The sequence below is a fragment of the Schistocerca serialis genome, chromosome 7 (genome assembly GCF_023864345.2).
Source record: "Schistocerca serialis cubense isolate TAMUIC-IGC-003099 chromosome 7, iqSchSeri2.2, whole genome shotgun sequence".
Lineage (NCBI taxonomy): Eukaryota > Metazoa > Arthropoda > Insecta > Orthoptera > Acrididae > Schistocerca > Schistocerca serialis.
In genome coordinates this window covers 643132060-643159298 of record NC_064644.1, presented here as the reverse complement: position 1 = coordinate 643159298, position 27239 = coordinate 643132060, and positions in this window count along the sequence as shown.

Sequence of the window (27239 nt, the reverse complement as noted above, 5' to 3'; positions counted from 1 at the left end):
GACTGGCTGCCACACAACGGAAACTGATGTGAATTTATTACAGCGTGAGTAGGCTGCTTCCCTACATCACCCTCTACTTAAATTTTTTGTTTATGAATGTTAATGAATGAAAAAAAAATTTAATTACAAAAAGGGAAGCAAGAGTACAGTTTAACTCCCTATGAAAAATCAAAATTGAAATATAAACCTGTAGAAATATTAAAGAAAACTGATTACCTACATTAATTATTTAAATTGTGGTCATGTTCACTGCCTCTTAAACAATGTCATTACTCAAAATTTTAAGCAAAGTCAATGAAATATTTTGGCCTACATATTGCCTTAGACAAACAAACACATACAAATTGAAAAATTATGAAAATCTTAGATCCATTAAATACATTTTTACATTCACAAATCCAAAGAAAATAACATGATACATAAACAGATGATTATCTCTTAACAGTCTTTTCTAAACCTGAAAGAAAAAGTTCACAAATAATTTTTACACACGTGGTTGTAGCCGCTTTGGCTGACGTCCTACACTTCCATTCACAAGGGTAGAGGAGGGGAAGTTGCTATGGTGTGCGTCCTTCTCGTTCTCTCTAAATTACATGGGGGAAAGGGGAGGGGTCACTGTGAGTTGTGTCCAAGTCACTCCACGCTTTCACGCAGCTACCAGGCTGCCATTATCTGGTTTGTCCTGTAGAACAAACAAAAAGAGTGCCTCAGCCTCTGTTCACTTAACATCTAAGGGTGGGTCACAATGAAATGGGGATATATACATTTTATCCTTCAGTATGTTGCTGGAACAAAGTTAACAGAACCTTTCTCAATTTTACTCTCACGGTTACTTAACTGTCATAAAATCGGTAAACAAATGGCTCAAAACGCCGTTAGTCACTTACTAGAGAAAATTTATGCTCAAGGCATACAATCATGAATCATATTTAATCTGAATTTATTATTTCTGGGCCGGAACACTGAACCAATGCTCGGTACATTCCTGATACATTTGTATTTTAAGCACTTAACTGACTCATCTTTGATTACTTTATTCTTAGAGATAGTATGAGTATGATTAGTGGTTGTTTTCTCAGTTTCCATGTACATGTGAGTAACTTTTGGTAATAGTACAGTTGTGAGTGTTCAAAACACACTACGTTTAGTTGACTACAAAATCCACTTATTGGTCCTCTACTGTTGTCAGTTCCACATCTGCAATTAGGTACTTACTTACTTTGAAGTGTATTTATGCTGAGCTAAAATAAGGTTTCACGTCTGTCATTATGTTACTTATTTACTTTGCTAGTGTATGAACTTATTTAACACTCACTGTATTAACATTTAAAGCATAGGATAGCACATTTATTTCATATTCATAGTGTATTGCAGCTGATTAGTTTGCTCACGTGGCAATCCATTTCCACTCGATCGGACGCTGAAACCACAGGTAGTCTCTCTCAGACCTACCACTAAAGTGCATCAAGTAATTATGGACGAGCGTAATGCTAAATTCCTTAAACCTATAGGACACCATGAGCTGCTCTGTCTCATCTAACATAAGGGTACCTATGGTCGCATTCACGCCTCCAACTCATAACCTCAATGCGTGTAGGTGTATCCTGTCACGCACTACACTAAAATAATGGCCAGCTCCAACCTTATAAATACTTTAGGGACGTGTCCTTCACGTCTCAACCACAAAAACTGCTCAATTCTATTACACTGCCTTTCCTTGCTACACCAGGTGAGTTTATCCTTACAACTTATCTGCATTTTTTTTTCATAACACTAAGCAATCTCTTTCTTACTATTAATTAGTTAGCTCTACAGCATACACTAGGTTTCACTACCACTTCAGATCCTGCTTGTATATGAATTCATATATCTTTTTAAATTACTGTTGGTGGACCATTTCCAATAAAACAGCACTTTGTACTTACTATATGACCAGGGTACTATACATAATTGTTACTCAAATACATTTTATATCTTAATTACGTCATACTTCTCTATTGTTTGTCACTATTAGGTTTGTCACATTAGGTATTTTTCTTCACTAATCGGTAGATAGAATGGTTACATAACTCATGGCTTGATAGTCATGACAGAAAATTTTCATGTCTGGAAAGAAGAGGTCGAAATTTTTGTGGACAGGAAAGAGGAAGAGTGAGTGAGACCTGAAAAGGAAAGAAGATCTCACCCAGCTGGGACTGCACAGCTGCCACACTGCGTAGAGGTTACAGAACAACCTCCTCCCTACAGCATTCATTGGTTTAATGCTGTATTGATAGTCATAACGGAAAATTTTAGTATTTGGAAAGAAAAAGTCGAAATTTTTTGAGGATAGGAAAGAGGAAGAATGAGTGAGACCTGAAATGGGAAAGAAGATCTCACACAGCTGGGACTGCACAGCTGCCACACTGTGTAGAGGTTACAGAACAACCTCCTCCCTACAGTATTCATTAGTTTAATGCTGTAAAGAAGAGTTATAACGGAAAATTTTATGTGTTGGAAGAAGATGTCGAAATTTTTGTAGATAGGAAAGATGAAGAATGAGTGAGACCTGAAAGGGAAAGAAGATCTCACACAGCTGGGACTGCACAGCTGCCACACTGTGTAGAGGTTACAGAACAACCTCCTCCCTACAGCATTCATTGGTTTAATGCTGTAAAGAAGAGTTATAACGGAAAATTTTATGTGTTGGAAGAAGATGTCGAAATTTTTGTAGATAGGAAAGATGAAGAGTGAGTGAGACCTGAAAGGGAAAGAAGATCTCACACAGCTGGGACTGCACAGCTGCCACACTGTGTAGAGGTTAAAGAACAACCTCCTCCCTACAGCATTCATTCACTACCTATAAATTTCTTTAGGTCAATCACGTTCCTGAGACCTAATAGCTTCTTACTTTTAGGGTACTCCAGCCTATATGCATTGGCATGTGGTTTTCCTATTATCCTGAAAGGTCCTTGGTATACAAACATGAATTTCTTGGTTTCTGCATTTACTTTCTTTGATTTTTCTTTGGTTTTGACAAGGACTAATTGACCTATTTCAAAGCTAGTAGGTACAGCTTTTGCGTCATGACGCTTCTTCCTTTCCAACGCTCTTTTTCTCATATTAGCCCTAGCCTTTAGTTTCTTCTCGTCTGTGGATATTTGCGTTAGAATAGGGAATTCTACCATATCTGCAATCACATTGTGCGGTTCTTGGCCAAACATCAATTCACAAGGTGCAAAACCAGTTGCATCATGTCTTAAGTTGTTAATTACATTCTCAAAATACTTAATGTGCTCTGCCCAACTTGAGTGTTTCCGAGCACAATAAGTTCTGCAAAGCCTATTCAATTCCCTCATAATACGTTCACTCATATTTCCTTGGGGGAAATACGCAGATATTTTCAGATGTTTCACGCCTGCCTTATCTAGACATTCCTTAAATCTATCAGAAGTAAATTGAGGTCCATTGTCAGACAGCAAATTCTTCGGAACGCCAACGTTCACGAAGAAATCCTTTTCCAACTTTTCAACCAATGTTTTTGCATTTGCTCTTTTAATTGGGTATAGCTTAACATATTTACTGAATCCATCCACCACAACAAAAACATGGGTGCAACCACCTCTCGAAACAGGAAGAGGGCCAAACAAATCACAAGCCAGTAATTCTAGGGTTTCAGTTGGCTCTACTGAATGCATATCCCCTTGTATTCTGGTGTTGGCAGCACGGACCTTTTGGCACACTACACACGATGCTAGACGCTTGGCCACACGGCAGTACATGTTGTCAAATACAACCTTCTCTTGTAATTTTGCAATGCACTTCTTTGCACCGTAGTGCCCATACCTCAGGTGTACATAGTCGATTAGTAAGTCTACATGTTGTGAGGGAAAGCACAGCTTCCACTCAGAAACACCTACCTTTTTCCTCCTAAACAGAATACCTTTATGCAAACAATAGTATTGCGAAACCTTAGGATAGCTCGCATTTCCTAAATAGCTCTTCACTAATTTCAGTTGGTCATCTGCATTCTGCTCACGTCTCAAGTTCTTAATCACCCTCTTTAATGCACTTTCTTCCTTTACTTCGTGCAATGCAAACATTCGAATTTCATTTGGGTCTGTTGCTGTAATTCCTGCGTCATCACAGAGCTCCGCACTTCTAGATAACCCATCAGCTACCAGATTGTCTTTCCCTTGAATATATCTAACCTCAAGGTCAAACTGCTGGAGATACAATGACCATCTTACCAAACGAGCATTCCTCAATTTACAGGTCTTTAAAAAGGTCAATGCCTTATGGTCACTGTAAACTATTATCTTGTGACCTAATAGATACTGCTCAAACTTCTGTACCCCAAATACAATTGCTAATGCTTCCAGTTCTGAGATGCCGTAATTTCTCTCTGCTGCCTGTAAAGATCGACTGGCGAAAGCTATAGTCTTGTGCACTTCTTGTTCGTTCTCTATTTCTGTTTGGAATATCTCCACAGCTATACCATAGCCACTAGCATCAACAGACATACAGAAAGGTTTTTCAAAGTCAGGATGATGCAAAATTGGACTATTAATTAAAGTCTGTTTAAGCACCTCAAACGCCTGTTGACATTCTGCTGTCCAAACCCAAGGGGTATTCTTTTTCAGCAGGAGGTGAAGACAGGGAGCATTAAAAGCCTGATCACTAACAAAACGCCTATAGAAGCCGAAAAGACCGAACATTGATCTCAACTGCTTCTTGTTTCTGGGAGCCTCAAATTTTTCAATGACTGCTAGCTTGCCTGGGTCAGGCAGAATACCTTTTCCACTTATCCTATATCCCAAGAAACCTATTTCCTCTTTAACGCACTCTGTCTTTTCAATCTTTAGTTTCATGCCACCTCTCTCAATAGCCTCGAACACTTCCTCTAATAAAGCTATGTGTTCTTCCCAGGTAGGAGTTGCTATTAACAGATCATCTACGTAGACTGTTATTTTATTGCTTAAAGCTGGTCCTAAAACATGGCACATCACACGTACAAAGGCACAAACAGAGATATTAAGTCCGAAAGGTACCACACGGTATTGGTAACAAACTCCTTCGTACAAGAAAGCTGTGTACTTCCTTGAACTTTCCGCCAGTGGCAAATTCCAATACCCACACGTGATGTCCATAGACGTTAAGAATTTTACTCCCCGGAATTTTTGCAGTAACTCGTCCATGTTCTGCGGTCTATCACTTTCCCTAACCACTATTTCATTCAACCAACGAGCGTCCAAGACCAATCTGACACTCCCGTCTCTTTTTGGTACAACAACAAGAGGATTATTGTACTCACTGACCGCTTTTTCAATCACACCCCACTCTAGCATTCTCTGTATCTCCTTCCGAACTGCCTCCTTCCTAGCTACATGTATTTGGTATGGCTTCCTGAAAAATACTTGGCCGGGTTTCACTTGTAAATGACATTCATAACCCTTGACTATGCCAGGTCGATCCGAAAATACCTTATGATGCCTTTTTAGAACCTGTCTCAGTTCTTCCTTCTGATTGGCTGAAATCTTATCGATTTCCTGCAATTTAGCTTCTATTTTGTCTAAAATAATTGCTTCTTCTTCTTCTGTGTTCAGCTTACTGTTACTAAGATTAACACCTTCGTCCAAATACCTCCTATTTTTCAGAACTCGTATAGGCAGCTCCCAAGTTTCATGATCAGTTACTACATGTTTATCACTAAAAGGTACTATAATTACTCCAGTTATTGGCAAGACCATTTTTAACTGGCTTTTTTCAAAGTCAACAACACTCTGATATTTTGACAAGAAATCTATGCCAATTAAAACCTCAATACTGAGATTGTTTACAATTAAACATGGATGATCAATTAAATTATCATTAATGTTAAAGGGTAGTAAAGCTTCTTGCTTTACCGTTTTTGAAAACTTGCCAGTAGCACCAATTATTCTTAGTCCTGATACCCTCATTACTGTAAGCTTGTCTTTACCAGGTAATGCATCAAAGAAGGATTGAGATATTGCACTCACCTCACTTCCACTGTCTAAGAGACAACGTACATTGATACCCAACATATTCACTATTATTATAGGGTGGCTTATTCTAGGTTGTACAGGTGGTTCCTCAAATTCATCTAGTAGTTCCTTTTGGATTTGTCTCCAACTAAAGTGATCGACATCTGTCTTCATTACATTTAGGTCACAGTGTGTAGGGGTTTCCTGAATTACATTCTCAGCTGCTTTTTCCAGTCGGTCTATTAATTTTAAATCGAAACACCGCATGACTTCATTACATTTAGTTTGCTGAACATAACCCAAATTACTGTAGTCTGAGCGATTCTGCGCCTCCAGACCGGGCATAACATTAGTTACAACTAAACCACTTTCACCATTATCGTCGGTTTCCTTCTCAAGTGACAACTGGTCACAGCTACTGGGTTCATCGACCCCAAACAGCCTACCCTCTACATTCCCACTTATCTCCTGTCCTAAATCTATTAGTACATTATCAACATCCTGCACAGGCACTTTAGATAAGAGCACATCATCCTCATCGTAAATATAAGCATGAACTTCTTCTGCTTCTTCACCTGTCAATTCAGTATTTTGTAGCTCGTCCCTATCGTTACACTGCTGCGCCTTCTCTTTCTCTTCCCACTTAGAAAGCGTCTCTAACACGGTATCTATCAAATACTGTGAGTGATCTAATATTTCTGTTGTATCCTTAGGTGCTACCGACTCTTCATCCACATGTTCAGTTTGAGTATTCTGATCTGTCTTACCAATTCCCTTAACTACTGGCTTAGGAAAAGTAACCGCCTGGTGAGCGCCAGTGTCCTCATAGACGGGAACTAGTTTTCCTGCCTAGGTCTACTACTGTTTCCTTTATTTTCATTATAGTTAGCTGGCATAGCCTTACTTTCCGTACTGTTGTTTACATGCATATTTCTGTTTGGAACAAAATTATTATCCCTTGGACGCCATTGTTGGTTCTGATAATTATTTCCCCAATTCCTATCTCTCTTAGGATGACGAACACCTACTGTTCTGATGTTTACATTGCCATTTTGCTCGTTCCTAAAATTACTATTATTATTATTATTGGCATTACGGTTATTACGTGCTTGCTCCTCATTGGCAGCAACACGTTCTACACGTTCCAAATATTCAATGAAACGATCCAGATTGTCTCTAGGGGCTGATATAATTCTTGTTTGCCAGTACCATGGCAGTTTGGCTTCCAGACCTAGTATAATCATTTCTGGTTTTAGCTTTTCCGCCAAATGTGACAAACGTGAAATCCATGACCTAGCAAATTCTTTAATAGATTCCTTGCCTGCATTGAAGCGTTTTCCACTCCAAAATTCTCTTAACACTTCATTTTGCTTATTGCTAGACCAATACTCATTAATAAAAGCTGTTTTAAATTCCGCTAATGTTTTACATTTCAACATAACATCAGCTGACCAACGCATGGCGTCACCTGCTAAATGGCTTCTAATAAATGATATTTTCTCTCGCTCAGACCAAGTTGGTGGAATCACATCTTCAAAATCGTTCCAGAAATCTAGCGGGTGGATATTTTTATCTGGATCGAACCGCAAGAACTGCCGACACCCGATAAAAGCGGCGTTTGCAGCTACAACTTGTTGTACATTACCATTACCAGAAGTTACTGAAGCTACTTTACTCTCAATGTTAGCAATGTTAGTACTTATATTTTCTACTTTCATTTCGACATTATCTACTCTTTGCACAATATGAGTAGTGTCAGTTTTGATTGCTTCTACTTCTGCTTGACATATGTTTACTTTTATATTAACATCTTTAAATCTATCTGAGCACAGTTCAGACTCCGCCTCGATCTTTTCTGTTAACTTGTGCTCCAGCTTCGCATCTTCCATTTGGAAGTCTTTGCGAACCTCAGCAACTTCGGATTTAACTGTTTTATACATTTCAGAAAACTGTTGAGCAACCTTTTTCTTAATATCCTCATGATTGCAATCAATTTTGTAATTCAAACTGTCTAGATCCTCTTTCAACTTATTGCAACCAGCCTTGAAGGTATCGTCCATTACCTCCAATCGTTTATTAAAATTTGTTTGGCTGGCCATAATTTCAGACTTTAATTCAGCATTACTGCTTTTGACCTGTTCACTTATTTCAGACTTTAATTCAGCATTCATTCTAGCATTACTGGCTGACATTTCAGCTTTATTGGATTCTAATTTATTGTTCATTGCCTCAAACCGCATATTAAAATTTGTTTGACTGGCAGCTATTGCTTGTAATATAACATTTAGATCAACAGCCCCAGCATCTTTGGGTTGCTCACTAGCTGGCTTTTTATCACACTCAGGCGACGAAAAGCTAGCTCCAACACCAGAATCATCAAAACTAAATGAAACTTCTGACTGATTAGTCATATCTAACTTCTCCTTCTTAAACTCTACCATCTCTGATGACTGTTTCATTTTTAATTCATCAGAGAAACTATCATCCAATAAATTAACAATTTCTACTTTCCGCTTTACTACAGGGGTCTCTATTATTGAATCATTGCCCTTTCGCACACTACTGTCAGGAGACAATACTTCATTTTTCATTTTAACATTACTATTTTCATGCATGTTTACACTTGAACCGTTGTCTGAATTTACAGTTCCCTCAACAGACATAGGTTTTAATTAAAGTTTAAATTCAGTTTCTTTTGGCGGTTCCATCGCCGACAGTCTTTTAGTGCAGGTTAGTAAAATTTTTAACAGCTTTTCACTTAACTTAGTTCCTTCTGCACGACGTATGGCGTTGCCGGCGCGGCGTACCAGGATTCCTGATGCAACGTGGCACGTTGAACTGCAGACGGCTCTCCGACGGCTGTTGTGTGTTTGCGTGGCCCGCAATTGCAGGCTCTGCGCCGGCTGCTCCAGCGGACGACTGTGGTGCGGCGAGACTGGCTTCTCGCGATGCCGGCAGCACCGCTAGACTCAGTGCCAGCTCCGTCAATCCAGATGCGTTGTTAATCCAATTGCGTCGTCCACATGCACACGTAACACTTTCACTGCTCTATTACTCAGCTGCGTGTCGCATTTCACTCGCGAATCCGAATAGTTAAAATCATTTTCACTTAGTTGGTTTCCCGGCCGATGCACCATATGTGGGGCGGCGGTTAAGTTTTTAAAAATATCTACTGTTGTACCCTTGTTTGAATGTTGTAACATTTCCCGGCCGATGCACCATATGTGGGGCGGCGGTTAAGTTTTTGTAAAAATTAATTAAATCTGATGATTGCTGTATATATGCTTGCGTGTTGAATTAGTTCTAGCTTTTTGAATGTTGTTATTGCTGTCTTTTGCCGTTCTCAACACTGGCTCTCTATTTACTCCGTGACCCCCAGAAAGTGATTTAATAAAACTTGGAGCCAGTAAATAGATATCCTAGTGCCCACTTTACCTGAGAATGTTCTTATAGCTGCAGCTTATAGCTCTGAGGAATTAGGAGATTGTCCGGGATTTCTAATCAAAAACGGTTTTCCAAAATAGTTGAGTATATTCTGAAATTCACTAATAAAAACCACAAGTATCCCTACAACCTAACTAACAGAACAGTTCAGAGTCTAATGCGCTGATGCAACTATAAATGTCCGAATCAAATGTTAAAAAGAATGCTCGCCATAATTTGATGAAAATATTCCATCAAACGCCACGCTAAATATTTGGTAGAATGTCTGTCCCGCGACGGCGCGTGAAAATTACGACAATACGCAAACTGAAGCTAGATAATGAAAATCATTCCAGAATTAACACTTCACATGAAATGTTTTCATGGTTCCGCATATCTCTAGTCACTTAATACGGCACCCGAGGCTGTTTGTAGCAGATACACTGATGCGACGCGACTACCGACACAGATGGCGTGTCATTCAGCGTCTGGAGAGAACTGGGGCCTTGCTTCCTCGCGCAGTGTTCTTATATATAAAGCCGCGGTGCGGACGGCGAAGGGAACGCCTGATCTTTCCGGCTCTCTCGACTAGCCGCTGGGCTAGTAACGCACCACTTCAAGTTACATAATAATTTATAGCTTCTTTGGCTGATGGCCGAAGAAGCTCTTAATTTAAACGTGCATTCAGCACGCAGGTAAGTATTGATAATAAAATTTTGACGTGGCTAAGTTAAATACTTTGGGCGAGAGAATTAATCTAATTACCCTGCACGCAGCAGATGAGCTCTGAACTGTCCCTTTTGAGATCCGCTATCGCTATAATTTTATAGGTATTAAAAAAAAACTTTACACATTTTCATAATCATAGCGGACCTCCAACCTATTTAAATCTAAACATCCTAGCCTTATTTACTAGCCTACTTAATCTATCTTGCTTCCTTCAGTCTTGAGACGAAAACCAGAAAATCATGAATTTCCACTAAAGTCTTAATTTGTGAAATCCAAAGTACTGTTTTTATTAAATCATTATGAAAGATGAATCTAAATACAAATTTTGAAGTCTCTAGCTCTTTTCTGTTGCGCCAATGATTTTTCCAGAAAAACGTCCAAATCTCGGAAATGGCTGAAGTTATCGAACTGATATTTAACACACATTAATTTAGTATTATTTCTGACATGCTAGAAAAGTTTTAGTTCATTTGCTTGATTTTTAAGGTATTGCGCAACTTTTATGACGTCAGAGCTAGTTACAGCAGACTGGCTGCCACACAACGGAAACTGATGTGAATTTATTACAGCGTGAGTAGGCTGCTTCCCTACAACAGGAATGGTTCAAAACATAGACATTAAGAAGAGTCAGTCTGCTTGTACTTAAGACGGCATTGTGCCTTTTGTATTTAATTCCGATGCAATTTCTGTGTTTCATAGTCAATAAGAAGGTCAGAGGGATACAGTGAACCTGAGGTGAAGCATCGGAATCTATAACTAGTGTCACAGGAATGGTTCAAAACATAGACAGTAGGAAGAGTCAGTCCTCTTGTACTTAAGTTGGCATTGTGGATTTTCTATTTAATTCCGATGCAATTTCTGTGTTTCATAGTCAATAAGAAGGTCCAAGGGATACAGTAAACCTGAAGTGAAGCATCGGACACTATAAGTAGTGTCACAGGAACGGTTGAAAACATAGACAGTAACAAGAGTCAGCCTTCTTGTACTTAAGTCGGCATTGTTTCTTTTGTATTTAATTCCGATGCAATATCTGTGTTTCATCGTCAACAAGAAGGTCCAAGGGATACAGTAAACCTGAAGTGAAGCATCGGAATCTGTAACTAGTGTCACAGGTATGGATCAAGAAGTAGTCAGTAAGAAGAAACAGTCTTGTTGTACTTAAGTCGGCATTGTGCCTTTTGTATCTAATTCCGATGCAATTTCTGTGCTTCATCGTCAATGAGAAGGTCCATGGGATACAGTAAACCTGAAGTGAAGCATCGGAATCCATAACTAGTGTCACAGGAATGGTTCAAAACATAGTCAGTAAGAAGAGTCAGTCTTCTTGTACGTAAGTCGGCATTGTGCCTTTTGTATTTAATTCCGATGAAATTTCTGTGTTTCATCGTCAATAAGAAGGTCCAAGAGATACAGTAAACCTGAAGGTCAGCATCGGAAACTATAACTAGTGTCACTGGAATGGTTCAAACATAGACAGTAAGAAGCGTCAGTCTTCTTGTACTTAAGACAACATTGTGCCTTTTCTATTTAATTCCGATGCAATTTCTGTGTTTCATCGTCAATAAGAAGGTCAGAGGGATACAGTGGACCTGAGGTGAAGCATCGGAATCTATAACTAGTGTCACAGCAATGGTTCGAAACATAGACAGTAAGAACAGTCAGTCTTCTTGTACTTAAGTCGGCATTGTGCATTTTCTATTTAATTAGGATGCAATTTCTGTGTTTCGTCGCCAATAAGAAGGTCCAAAGGATACAGTAACCCTGAAGTGAAGCATCGGAATCTATAACTAATGTCACAGGAATGGTTCAAACGTAGACAGCTGTAAAGAGTCAGTCTTCTTATACTTAAGTCGGCATTGTGCCTTTTGTATTTAGTTCCGATGCAATTTCTGTGTTTCATCGTCAATAAGAAGGTCATAGGGATACACTAAACCTGAAGTGAAGCCTCGGAATCTACAACTAGTGTCACTGGAATGGTTCAAACATAGACAGTAAGAAGAGTCAGTCTTCTTGTACTTAAGACAACATTGTGCCTTTTCTATTTAATTCCGATGCAATTTCTGTGTTTCTTCGTCAATACGAAGGTCCAAGGGATACAGTAAACCGGAAGTGAAGCATCGTAATCTATAACTTGTGTCACAGGAATGGTTCAAAACATAGTCAGTAAGAAGAGTCCGTCTTCTTGTACTTAAGTCAGCATTGTGCCTTTTGTATTTAATTCCGATGCAATATCTGTGTTTAATCGTTAATAAGAACGTCAGAGGGATACAGTAAACCTGAAGTGAAGCGTCGGAATCTACAACTAGTGTCACAGGAATGGTTCAAATCATACTCAGTAAGAAGAGCCAGTCATCTTGTACTTAAGTAGGCTTTGTGCCTTTTGTATTCAATTCCGATGCAATTTCTGTGTTTCGTCGTCAATAAGAAGGTCCAAGGTATACAGTAAACCTGAAGTGAAGCATCCGAATCTATAACTAGTGTCACAGGAATGGATCAATATATAGTCAGTAAGAAGAGTCAGTGTTCTTGTACTTAAGTCGGCATTGTGCCTTTTGTATTTAATTCCGATGCAATTTCGGTGTTTCATCGTCAATAAGAAGGTCCAAGGGATACAGTAAACCTTGTGTGAAGCATCGGAATCTATAACTAGTGTCACAGGAATGGTTCAAAACACAGACAGTAAGAAGAGTCAGTCTTCTTGCACTTAAGTCGGCATTGTGCCTTTTGCATTTAATTCAGATGCAATTTCTGTGTTTCATCGTCAATGAGAAGGTCAGAGGGATACAGTAAACCTGAAGTGAAGCATCGGAATCTATAACTAGTGTCACAGGAATGTTTCAAAACATAGGCAGTAAGAAGATCCAGTCTTCTTGTCCTTTAGCCGGCATTGTGCCTTTTGTATTTAATTGCGATGCAATTTCTGCGTTTCATCGTCAATAATAAGGTCCAAGGGATTCAGTAAACCTGAAGTGAAGCATCGGAATCTATAACTAGTGTCACAGGAATGAATCAAGGTATAGTCAGTAAGAGGAGTCAGTCTTCTCGTACTTAGGTCGGCACTGTGCCTTTTGTATTTAATACCGATCAATTTCAGTGTTTCATCGTCAATACGAAGGTACAAGGAATACAGTAAACCTGAAGTGAAGCATCGGAATCCATAACTAGTGTCACAGGAATGGTTCAAAACATAGTCAGTAAGAAGAGTCAGTCTTCTAGTACTTCATTGGGCATTGTGCCTTTTGTATTTAATTCCGATGCAATATCTGTGTTTCATCGTTAATAAGAAGGTCAGAGGGATACAATAAACATGAAGTGAAGCATCGGAATCAATAACTAGTGTCACAGGAATGGTTCAAATCATAGTAAGAAGAGTCAGTCTTCTTGTACTTAAGTCGGCATTGTGCCTTTTGTATTTAATTCCGATGCAATTCCTGTGTTTCATCGTCAATAAGAAGGTCCAAGGGATACAGTAATCCCGAAGTGAAGCATCGGAATCTATAACTAGTGTCATAGGAATGGATCAAGATATATTCAGTAAGAAGAGTCAGTCTTCTTGTACTTAAGTCGACATTGTGCCTTTTATATTTAATTCCGATGCAATTTCTGTGTTTCATCGTCAATAAGAAGGTCAAAGGGATACAGTAAACCTGAAGTGAGGCATCGGAATCCAAAACTAGTGTCACAGGAATGGTTCAAATCATAGTCAGTAAGAAGGGTAAGTCTTCTTAAGTCGGCATTGTGCCTTTTGTATTTAATTCCGATGCAATTTCTGTGTTTCATCGTCAATAAGAAGGTCAGAGGGATACAGTAAGCCTGAAGTGAAGCATCACAATCTATAACTAGTGTCACAGGAATGGTTCAAAACATATCCAGTGAGAAGAGTCAGTCTTGTTGTACTTAAGTCGGCATTGTGCCTTTTGTATTTATTTTCGATGCAATTTCTGTGTTTCATCGTCAATAAGAAGGTCCAAGGGATACAGTAAACCTGAAGTGAAGCATCGGAATCTTTAACTAGTGTCACTGGAATGGTTCAAAACATAGACATTAAGAAGAGTCAGTCTGCTTGTACTTAAGACGGCATTGTGCCTTTTGTATTTAATTCCGATGCAATTTCTGTGTTTCATCGTCTATAAGATGGTCAGAGGGATCCAGTGAACCTGAGGTGAAGCATCGTAATCTATAACTAGTGTCACAGGAATGGTTCAAAACATAGACAGTAGGAAGAGTCAGTCTTCTTGTACTTATGTCGGCATTCTGCCTTTTGTATTTAATTCCGATGCAATTTCTGTGTTTCATCGTCAATAAGAAGGTCCAAGGGATACAGTAAACCTGGAGTGAAGCATCGGACACTATAACTAGTGTCACAGGAACGGCTCAAAACGTAGACAGTAGGAAGAGTCAGCCTTCTTGTACTTAAGTCGGCATTGTTTCTTTTGTATTTAATTCCGATGCAATATCCAAGTTTCATCGTCAATAATAAGGTCCAAGGGATACATTAAACCAGAAGTGAAGCATCGGAATCTGTAACTAGTGTCACAGGTATGGATCAAGAAGTAGTCAGTAAGAAGAGTCAGTCTTGTTGTACTTAAGTCGGCATTGTGCCTTTTGTATCTAATTCCGATGCAATTTCTGTGCTTCATCGTCAATGAGAAGGTCCATGGGATACAGTAAACCTGAAGTGAAGCTTCGGAATCCATAACTAGTGTCACAGGAATGGTTCAAAACATAGTCAGTAAGAAGAGTCAGTCTTCTTGTACGTAAGTCGGCATTGTGCCTTTTGTATTTAATTCCGATGAAATTTCTGTGTTTGATCATCAATGCGATGGTCCAAGGGATACAATAAACCAGAAGTGAAGCATCGCAATCTATAACTAGTGTCACAGGAATGGTTCAAAACATCGTCAGTACGAAGAGTCATTCTTCTTGTACTTAAGTTGGCATTGTGCATTTTGTTTTTAAATCCGATGCACTATCTGTGTTTCATCGTCATTAAGAAGGTCCAAGGGATACAGTAAACCTGAAATGAAGCATCGGAAACTATAACTAGTGTCACAGGAATGGTTCAAAACATAGACAGTAGCAAGATTCAGTCTACATGTACTTAAGTCGGTATTGTGCCTGTTGTATTTATTTCCGATGCAATTTCTGTGTTTCATCGTCAATAAGAAGGTCAGAGGGATACAGTTAACTTGAAGTGAAGCATCGGAATCTATAACTAGTGTCACACGAATGGTTCAAAACATAGTCAGTAAGAAGAGTCAGTCTTCTTGTACTTAAGTCGGCATTGTGCCTTTTGTTTTTAATATCGGTGAAATTTCTGTGTTTCATCGTCAATAAGAAGGTCCAAGAGATACAGTAAACCTGAAGGTCAGCATCGGAAACTATAACTAGTGTCACTGGAATGGTTCAAACATAGACAGTAAGAAGAGTCAGTCTTCTTGTACTTAAGACAACATTGTGCCTTTTCTATTTAATTCCGATGCAATTTCTGTGTTTCATCGTCAATAAGAAGGTCAGAGGGATACAGTGGACCTGAGGTGAAGCATCGGAATCTATAACTAGTGTCACAGCAATGGTTCGAAACATAGACAGTAAGAACAGTCAGTCTTCTTGTACTTAAGTCGGCATTGTGCATTTTCTATTTAATTAGGATGCAATTTCTGTGTTTCGTCGCCAATAAGAAGGTCCAAAGGATACAGTAACCCTGAAGTGAAGCATCGGAATCTATAACTAATGTCACAGGAATGGTTCAAACGTAGACAGCAGTAAAGAGTCAGTCTTCTTATACTTAAGTCGGCATTGTGCCTTTTGTATTTAGTTCCGATGCAATTTCTGTGTTTCATCGTCAATAAGAAGGTCCTAGGGATACACTAAACCTGAAGTGAAGCCTCGGAATCTACAACTAGTGTCACTGGAATGGTTCAAACATAGACAGTAAGAAGAGTCAGTCTTCTTGTACTTAAGACAACATTGTGCCTTTTCTATTTAATTCCGATGCAATTCCTGTGTTTCTTCGTCAATACGAAGGTCCAAGGGATACAGTAAACCGGAAGTGAAGCATCGTAATCTATAACTTGTGTCACAGGAATGGTTCAAAACATAGTCAGTAAGAAGAGTCCGTCTTCTTGTACTTAAGTCAGCATTGTGCCTTTTGTATTTAATTCCGATGCAATATCTGTGTTTCATCGTTAATAAGAACGTCAGAGGGATACAGTAAACCTGAAGTGAAGCGTCGGAATCTACAACTAGTGTCACAGGAATGGTTCAAATCATACTCAGTAAGAAGAGCCAGTCATCTTGTACTTAAGTAGGCTTTGTGCCTTTTGTATTCAATTCCGATGCAATTTCTGTGTTTCGTCGTCAATAAGAAGGTCCAAGGTATACAGTAAACCCGAAGTGAAGCATCCGAATCTATAACTAGTGTCACAGGAATGGATCAATATATAGTCAGTAAGAAGAGTCAGTGTTCTTGTACTTAAGTCGGCATTGTGCCTTTTGTATTTAATTCCGATGCAATTTCGGTGTTTCATCGTCAATAAGAAGGTCCAAGGGATACAGTAAACCTTGTGTGAAGCATCGGAATCTATAACTAGTGTCACAGGAATGGTTCAAAACACAGACAGTAAGAAGAGTCAGTCTTCTAGCACTTAAGTCGGCATTGTGCCTTTTGCATTTAATTCAGATGCAATTTCTGTGTTTCATCGTCAATGAGAAGGTCAGAGGGATACAGTAAACCTGAAGTGAAGCATCGGAATCTATAACTAGTGTCACAGGAATGTTTCAAAACATAGGCAGTAAGAAGATATAGTCTTCTTGTCCTTTAGTCGGCATTGTGCCTTTTGTATTTAATTTCGATGCAATTTCTGCGTTTCATCGTCAATAATAAGGTCCAAGGGATTCAGTAAACCTGAAGTGAAGCATCGGAATCTATAACTAGTGTCACAGGAATGAATCAAGATATAGTCAGTAAGAGGAGTCAGTCTTCTCGTACTTAGGTCGGCACTGTGCCTTTTGTATTTAATACCGATCAATTTCAGTGTTTCATCGTCAATACGAAGGTACAAGGAATACAGTAAACGTGAAGTGAAGCATCGGAATCCATAACTAGTGTCACAGGAATGGTTCAAAACATAGTCAGTAAGAAGAGTCAGTCTTCTAGTACTTCATTGGGCATTGTGCCTTTTGTATTTAATTCCCATGCTATTTCTGTGTTTCATCGTCAATACGAAGGTCCAAGGGATACAGTAAACCAGAAGTGAACCATCGGAATCTATAACTAGTGACACAGGAATGGTTCAAAACATAGTCAGTTAGAAGAGTTAGTCTTCTTGTACTTAAGTCGGCATTGTGCCTTTTGTATTTAATTCCGATGCAATATCTGTGTTTCATCGTTAATAAGAAGGTCAGAGGGAGACAGTAAACCTGAAGTGAAGCATCGTAATCTATAACTAGTGTCACAGGAATGGTTCAAAACATAGACAGTAGGAAGAGTCAGTCTTCTTCTACTTAAGTTGGCATTGTACCTTTTGTATTTAATTCCGATGCACTATCTGTGTTTCATCGTCATTAAGAAGGTCCAAGGGATATAGTGAACCTGAGGTGAAGCATCAGAAACTATAACTAGTGTCACAGGAATTGTTCAAAACATAGACAGTAGGAAGAGTCAGTCTTCTTGTACTTAAGTCGGCAAAGTGCCTTTTGTATTTAACTCCGTTGCAATTTCTGTGTTTCATCGTCAATAAGAAGGTCCAAGGGATATAGTGAACCTGAGGTGAAGCATCAGAAACTATAACTAGTGTCACAGGAATTGTTCAAAACATAGACAGTAGGAAGAGTCAGTCTTCTTCTACTTAAGTTGGCATTGTACCTTTTGTATTTAATTCCGATGCACTATCTGTGTTTCATCGTCATTAAGAAGGTCCGAGGGATGCAGTAATCCTGAAATGAAGCATCGGAATCTATAACTAGTGTCACAGGAATGGTTCAAAACATAGACAGTAGGAAGATTCAGTCTACATGTACTTAAGTCGGTATTGTGCCTTTTGTATTTATTTCCGATGCAATTTCTGTGTTTCATCGTCAATAAGAAGGTCAGGGGGATACACTAAACCTGAAGTGAAGCATTGGAATCTATAACTAGTGTCACAGGAATGGTTCAAAACATATCCAGTAAGAAGAGGCAGTCTTGTTGTACTTAGGTCGGCATTGTGCCTTTTGTATTTATTTTCCATGCAATTTCTGTGTTTCATCGTCAATAAGAAGGTCCAAGGGATACAGCAAACCTGAAGTGAAGCATCGGAATCTTTAACTAGTGTCACAGGAATGGTTCAAAACATATACACTAAGAAGAGTCAGTCTGCTTGTACTTAAGACGGCATTGTGCCTTTTCTATTCAATTCCAATGCAATTTCTGTATTTCATCGTCAACAAGAAGGTCAGAGGGATACAGTGAACCTGAGGTGAAGCATCGGAATCTATAACTAGTGTCACAGGAATGGATCAAAATATAGTCAGTAAGAAGAGTCAGTCTGCTTGTACTTAAGTTGGCATTGTGCCTTTTGTATTTAATTCCGATGCAATTCCTATGTTTCATCGTCAATAAGAAGGTCCAAGGGATACAGTAATCCCGAAGTGAAGCATCGGAATCTATAACTAGTGTCATAGGAATGGATCAAGATATATTCAGTAAGAAGAGTCAGTCTTCTTGTACTTAAATCGACATTGTGCCTTTTATATTTAATTCCGATGCAATTTCTGTGTTTCATCGTCAATAAGAAGGTCAAAGGGATACAGTAAACCTGAAGTGAAGCATCGGAATCCAAAACTAGTGTCACAGGAATGGTTCAAATCATAGTCAGTAAGAAGGGTAAGTCTTCTTAAGTCGGCATTGTGCCTTTTGTATTTAATTCCGATGCAATTTCTGTGTTTCATCGTCAATAAGAAGGTCAGAGGGATACAGTAAGCCTGAAGTGAAGCATCACAATCTATAACTAGTGTCACAGGAATGGTTCAAAACATATCCAGTGAGAAGAGTCAGTCTTGTTGTACTTAAGTCGGCATTGTGCCTTTTGTATTTATTTTCGATGCAATTTCTGTGTTTCATCCTCAATAAGAAGGTCCAAGGGATACAGTAAACCTGAAGTGAAGCATCGGAATCTTTAACAAGTGTCACAGGTATGGTTCAAACATAGACATTAAGAAGAGTCAGTCTGCTTGTACTTAAGACGGCATTGTGCCTCTTGTATTTAATTCCGATGCAATTTCTGTGTTTCATCGTCTATAAGATGGTCAGAGGGATACAGTGAACCTGAGGTGAAGCATCGTAATCTATAACTAGTGTCACAGGAATGGTTCAAAACATAGACAGTAGGAAGAGTCAGTCTTCTTGTACTTATGTCGGCATTGTGCCTTTTCTATTTAATTCCGATGCAATTTCTGTGTTTCATCGTCAATAAGTAGGTCCAAGGGATACAGTAAACCTGGAGTGAAGCATCGGACACTATAACTAGTGTCACAGGAACGGCTCAAAACATAGACAGTAGGAAGAGTCAGCCTTCTTGTACTTAAGTCGGCATTGTTTCTTTTGTATTTAATTCCGATGCAATATCCGTGTTTCATCGTCAATAAGAAGGTCCAAGGGATACATTAAACCAGAAGTGAAGCATCGCAATCTATAACTAGTGTCACAGGAATGGTTCAAAACATAGTCAGTAAGAAGAGTCATTCTTCTTGTACTTAAGTTGGCATTGTGCCTTTTGTATTTAAATCCGATGCACTATCTGTGTTTCATCGTCATTAAGAAGGTCCAAGGGATACATTAAACCTGAAATGAAGCATCGGAATCTATAACTAGTGTCACAGGAATGGTTCAAAACATAGACAGTAGGAAGATTCAGTCTACATGTATTTAAGTCGGTATTGTGCCTGTTGTATTTATTTCCGATGCAATTTCTGTGTTTCGTCGCCAATAAAAAGGTCCAAAGGATACAGTAACCCTAAAGTGAAGCATCGGAATCCATAACTAATGTCACAGGAATGGGTCAAAACATAGACAGTAGGAAGATTCAGTCTTCTTATACTTAAGTCGGCATTGTACCATTTGTATTTAGTTCCGATGCAATTTCTGTGTTTCATCGTCAATAAGAAGGTCCAAGGGATACAGTAAACCTGAAGCGAAGCATCGGAATCTATAACTAGTGTCACAGGAATGGTTCAAAACATAGTCAGTAAGAAGAATCAGTCTTCTAGTACTTTAGTCGGCATTGGACCTTTTCTATTTAATTCCGATGCAATATCTGTGTTTCATCGTCAAAAAGAAGGTCAGAGTGATTCAGTAAACCTGACGTGAAGCATCGGAATCCATAACTAGTGTCACAGGAATGGTCCAAAACATAGACAGTAAGAAGAGTCAGTCTTCTTGTACTTAAGTCGGCATTGTGCCTTTTGTATTTAATTCCGATGCAATTTCTGTGCTTCATCGTCAATAAGAAGGTTAGAGGGATACAGTGAACCTGAGGTGAAACATCGGAATCTATAACTAGTGTCACAGGAATGGTTCAAAGCATAGTCCGTAAGAAGTGTCAGTCTTCTTGTACTTAAGTAGGCATTGTACCTTTTGTATTTAATTCCGATGCAATTTCTGTGTTTCATCGTCAATGAGAAGGTCCAAGGGATACAGTAAACCTGAAGTGAAGCATCGGAATCAATAACTAGTGTCACAGGAATGGATCAAGGTATGGTCAGTAAGAAGAGTCAGTCTTCTTGTACCTAAGTCGGCATTGTGCGTTTTCTATTTAATTCAGATGCAATTTCTGTGTATCATCGTCATAAAGAAGGTCAGAGGGATACAGTAAACCTGAAGTGAAGCATCGGAATTTATGACTAGCGTCACAGGAACGGTTCAAAGCAGTCAGTAAGAAGAGTCAGTCTTCTTGTACTTAAGTCGGCATTGTGTCTCTTGTATTTAATTCCGATGCAATTTCTGTGTTTCATCGTCAATAAGAAGGTCCACGGGATACAGTAACCCAGAAGTGAAGCTTCGGAATCCATAACTAATGGCACAGGAATGGTTCAAAACATAGACATTAGGAAGAGTCAGTCTTCTTATACTTAAGTCGGCATTGTGCCTTTTGTATTTAGTTCCGATGCAATTTCTGTGGTTCATCGTCAATAAGAAGGTCCTAGGGATACAGTAAACCTGAAGTGAAGCATCGGAATCTTTAACTAGTGTCACAGGAATGGTTCAAAGCATAGTCAGTAAGAAGTGTCAGTCTTCTTGTACTTAAGTAGGCATTGTACCTTTTGTATTTAATTCCGATGCAATTTCTGTGTTTCATCGTCAATAAGAAGGTCCAAAGGATACAGTAAACCTGAAGTGAAGCATCGGAATCAATAACTAGTGTCACAGGTATGGATCAAGATATGATCAGTAAGAAGAGTCAGTCTTCTTGTACCTAAGTCGGCATTGTGCGTTTTCTATTTAATTCCGATGCAATTTCTGTGTTTCACCGTCAAAAAGAAGGTCAGAGGGATACAGTAAACCTGAAGTGAAGCATCGGAATCCATAACTAGTGACACAGGAATTGTTCAAAACATAGTCAGTAAGAAGAGTCAGTGCTCTTGTACTTAAGTCGGCATTGTGCCTTTTCTATTTAATTCCGATTCAATTTCTGTGTTTCATCGTCAATAAGAAGACCCAAAGGATACAGTAACCCTGAAGTGAAGCATCGGAATCCATAACTAATATCACAGGAATGGTTCAAATCATAGACAGTAGGAAGAGTCAGTCTTCTTGTACTTAAGTTGGCATTGTGACTTTTGTACTTAATTCCCATGCACTGTCTGTGTTTCATCGTCATTAAGAAGGTCCAAGGGATACAGTAATACTGAAATGAAGCATCGGAATCTATAACTAGTGTCACTGGAATGGATCAAGTTATAGTCAGTAAGAAGAGTCAGTCTTCTTGTTCTTAAGTCGGCATTGTGCATTTTCTATTTAATTCCGATGCAATTTCTGTGTTTCATCGTCAAAAAGAAGTTCAGAGGGATACAGTAAACCTGAAGTGAAGCATCGGAATCTATAACTAGTGTCACTGGAATGGTTCAAATCGTAGACAGTAGGAAGAGTCAGTCTTCTTGTACTTAAGTTGGCATTGTGACTTTTGTACTTAATTCCCATGCACTGTCTGTGTTTCATCGTCATTAAGAAGGTCCAAGGGATACAGTAATACTGAAATGAAGCATCGGAATCTATAACTACTGTCACTGGAATGGTTCAATACATAGACAGTAAGAAGAGTCAGGCTTCTTGTACTTAAGTCGGCATTGTGCCTTTTCTATTTAATTCCGATGCAATTTCTGTGTTTCATCGTAAATAAGAACGTCCAAGGGATACAGTAAAGCTGAAATGAAGCATTGGAATTTATAACTAGTGTCACAGGAATGGTTCCAAATATAAACAGTAGGAAGATTCAGTATACATGTACTTAAGTCGGTATTGTGCATTTTGTATTTATTTCCGATGCAATTTCTGTGTTTCATCGTCAATACGAAGGTCAGTGGGATACAGTAAACTTGAAGTTAAGCATCTGCATCTATAACTAGTGTAACAGGAATGGTTCAAAGCATAGTCAGTAAGAAGAGTCAGTCCTATTGTACTTAAGTCGGCATTGTGCCTTTTCTATTTAATTCCGATGCAATTTCTGTGTTTCATCGTCAATAAGAGGGTCAGAGGAATACAGTGAACATGAAGTGAAGCATCGGAATCTATAACTAGTTTCACAGGAATGGTTCAAAACATAGTCAGTAAGAAGAGTCAGTCTTCTTATCCTTAAGTCGGCATTGTGCCTATTGTATTTAATTCCGATGCAATTTCTGTGTTTCGTCGCCAATAAGAAGGTCCAAAGGATACAGTAACCCTGAAGTGGAGCTTCGGAATCCATAACTAATGTCACAGGAATGGTTCAAAACATAGACAGTAGGAAGAGTCAGTCTTCTTATACTTAAGTCGGCATTGTGCCTTTTGTATTTAGTTCCGATGCAATATCTGTGGTTCATCGTCAATTAGAAGGTCCTAGGGATACAGTAAACCTGAAGTGAAGCATCGGAATCTACAACTAGTGTCACAGGAATGGTTCAAAGCATAGTCCGTAAGAAGTGTCATCTTCTTCTACTTAAGAAGGCATTGTACCTTTTGTATTTAATTCCGATGCAATTTCTGTGTTTCATCGTCAATAAGAAGGTCCAAGGGATACAGTAAACCTGAAGTGAAGCATCGGAATCAATAACTAGTGTCACAGGAATGGATCAAGATATGGTCAGTAAGAAGAGTCAGTCTTCTTGTACCTAAGTCGGCATTGTGCGTTTTCTATTTATTTCAGATGCAATTTCTGTGTTTCATCGTCAAAAAGAAGGACAGAGGGATACAGTTAACCTGAAGTGAAGCATCGGAATCTATAACTAGTGTCACAGGAATGGGTCAAAGCATAGTCAGTAAGAAGAGTCAGTCTTCTTGTACTTAAGTCGGCATTGTGTCTTTTCTAATTAATTCCGATGCAATTTCTGTGTTTCATCGTCAAAAAGAAGGTCAGTGGGATACAGTAAACCTGAAGTGAAGCATCGGAATTTAAGACTAGCGTCACAGGAACGGTTCAAAGCAGTCAGTAAGAAGAGTCAGTCTTCTTGTACTTAAGTCGGCATTGTGTCTTTTCTATTTAATTCCGATGCAATTTCTGTGTTTCATCGTCAATAAGAAGGTCCAAGGGATACAGTAAACCTGAAGTGAAGCATCGGAATCAATAACTAGTGTCACAGGAATGGATCAAGATATGGTCAGTAAGAAGAGTCAGTCTTCTTGTACCTAAGTCGGCATTGTGCGTTTTCTATTTATTTCACATGCAATTTCTGTGTTTCATCGTCAAAAAGAAGGTCAGAGGGATACAGTAAACCTGAAGTGAAGCATCGGAATCTATAACTAGTGTCACAGGAATGGTTCAAAGCATAGACAGTAGGGAGAGTGAGTCTTCTTGTACTTAAGTTGGCATTGTGACTTTTGTATTTAATTCCGATGCACTATCTGTGTTTCATCGTCATTAAGAAGGTCGAAGCTATACAGTAAACCTGAAATGTAGCATCGGAATCTATAACTAGTGTCACAGGAATGGTTCAAAACATAGACAGTAGGAAGATTCAGTCTACATGTACTAAAGTCGGTATTGTGCCTTTTGTATTTATTTCCGATGCAATTTCTGTGTTTCATCGTCAATAAGAAGGTCAGAGAGATATAGTAAACCTGAAGTGAAGCATCGGAATCTATAACTAGTGTCACAGGAATGGTTCAAACATAGACAGTAAGAAGAGTCAGTCTTCTTGTACTTAAGTCGGCATTGTGCCTATTCTATTTAATTCCGATGCAATTTCTGTGTTTCATCGTCAATAAGAGGGTCAGAGGGATACAGTAAACCTGAAGTGAAGCATCGAAATCTTCAACTAGTGTCACAGGGTTGGTTCAAAGCATAGTCAGTAAGAAGAGTCAGTCTTCTTGTACTTAAGTCGGCAATGTGCCTTTTGTATTTAATTTCGATGCAATTTCTGCGTTTCATCGTCAATAAAAATGTCCAAGAGATACAGTAAACCTGAAGTGGAGCATCGGAATCTATAACTAGTGTCACAGGAATGGTTCAAACATAGACAGTAAGAAGAGTCAGTCTTCTTGTACTTAAGTCGGCATTGTGCCTATTCTATTTAATTCCGATGCAATTTCTGTGTTTCATCGTCAATAAGAGGGTCAGAGGGATACAGTAAACCTGAAGTGAGGCATCGGAATCTATAACTAGTGTCACAGGAATGGTTCAAATCATAGACCGTAGGAAGAGTCAGTCTTCTTGTACTTAAGTCCGCATTGGGCTTTTTCTATTTAATTCAGATGCAATTTCTGTGTTTCGTCGCCAATAAGAAGACCCAAAGGATACAGTAACCCTGAAGTGAAGCATCGGAATCCAAAACTAATGTCACAGGAATGGTTTAAATCATAGACAGTGAGAAGAGTCAGTCTTCTTATACTTAAGTAGGCATTGTACCTTTTGTATTTAGTTCCGATGCAATTTCTGTGGTTCATCGTCAATAAGAAGGTCCTAGGGATACAGTAAACCAGAAGTGAAGCATCGGAATATACAACTAGTGTCACAGGAATGGGTCAAAGCATAGTCAGTAAGAAGAGTTAGTCTTCTTGTACTTAAGTAGGCATTGTACCTTTTGTATTTAATTCCGATGCAATTACTGTGTTTCATCGTCAATAAGAAGGTCCAAGGGATACAGTAAACCTGAAGTGAAGCATCGGAATCAATAACTAGTGTTACAGGAATGGATCAAGATATGGTCAGTAAGAAGAGTCAGTCTTCTTGTACCTAAGTCGGCATTGTGCGTTTTCTATTTCTTTCAGATGCAATTTCTGTGTTTCATCGTCAAAAAGAAGGTCGGAGGGATACAGTAAACCTGAAGTGAAGCATCGGAATCTATAACTAGTGTCACAGGAATGGTTCAAAACATAGACAGTAAGAAGAGTCAGCTTTCTTGCACTTAAGTCGGCATTGTGCCTTTTGTATTTAATTCCGATGCAGTTTCTGTGTTTCATAGTCAATAAGAAGGTCGGAGGGATACAGTTAACCTGAAGTGAAGCATCGGAATCTATAACTAGTGTCACAGGAATGGTTCAAAACAGTCAGAAAGAAGAGTCAGTCTTCTTGTACTTAAGTCGGCATTGTGCCTTTTCTATTTAATTCCGATGAAATTTCTGTGTTTCATCGTCAATAAGAAGGTCAGAGGGATTCAGTGAACCTGAGGTGAAGCATCGGAATCTAGAACTAGTGTCACAGGAATGGTTCAAAACATAGACAGTAAGAAGAGTCAGTCTTCTTGTACTTAAGTCGCCATTGTGCCTTTTCTAATTAATTCCGATGCAATTTGTGTGATTCGTCGCCAATAAGAAGGTCCAAAGGATACAGTAAACCTGAAGTGAAGCATTGGAATCCATAAATAATGTCACAGGAATGGTTCAAAACATAGACAGTAGGAAGAGTCAGTCATCTTATACATAAATCGGCATTGCCTTTTGTATTTAGTTCCGATGCAATTTCTGTGTTTCATCGTCAATAAGAAGGTCCTAGGGATGCAGTAAACCTGAAGTGAAGCATGGAAATATACAACTAGTGTCACAGGAATGGTTCAAAACATAGTCAGTAAGAAGAGTCAGTCTTCTTGTACTTAAGTAGGCATTGTCCCTTTTGTATTTAATTCCGATGCAATTGCTGTGTTTCATCGTCAATAAGAAGGTCCAAGGGATACAGTAAACCTGAAGTGAAGCATCGGAATCTATAACTAGTGTCACAGGAATGGATCAAGATATAGGCAGTAAGAAGAGTCAGTCTTCCTGTATTTAAGTCGGCATTGTGCCTTTTCTATTTAATTCCGATGCAATTTCTGTGTTTCATCGTCAAAAAGAAGGTCAGAGGGATACAGTAAACCTGAAGTGAAGCATCGGAATCTATAACTAGTTACACAGGAATGGTTCAAAACATAGACAATAGGAAGAGTCAGTCTTCTTGTACTTAAGTTGGCATTGTGCCTTTTGTACTTAATTCCGATGCACTATCTGTGTTTCATCGTCATTAAGAAGGTCCAAGGGATACAGTAAACCAGATATGAAACATCGGAATCTATAGCTAGTGTCACGGGAATGGTTCATAACTTAGACAGTAGGAAGATTCAGTCTACATGTACTTCAGTCCGTATTGTGCCTTTTGTATTTATTTCCGATGCAATTTCTGTGTTTCATCGTCAATAAGATGGTCAGAGGGATACAGTAAACCTGAAGTGAAGCATCGGAATCTATAACTACTGTCACAGGAATGGTTCAAAGCATAGTCGGTAAGAAGAGTCAATCTTCTTGTACTTAAGTCGGCATTGTGCCATTTCTATTTAATTCCGATGCATCTTCTGTGTTTCATCGTCAATAAGAAGGTCCAAGAGATACAGTAAACCTGAAGTGGAGCATCGGAATCTATAACTAGTGTCACCGGAATGGTTCAAAACATAGACAGTAAGAAG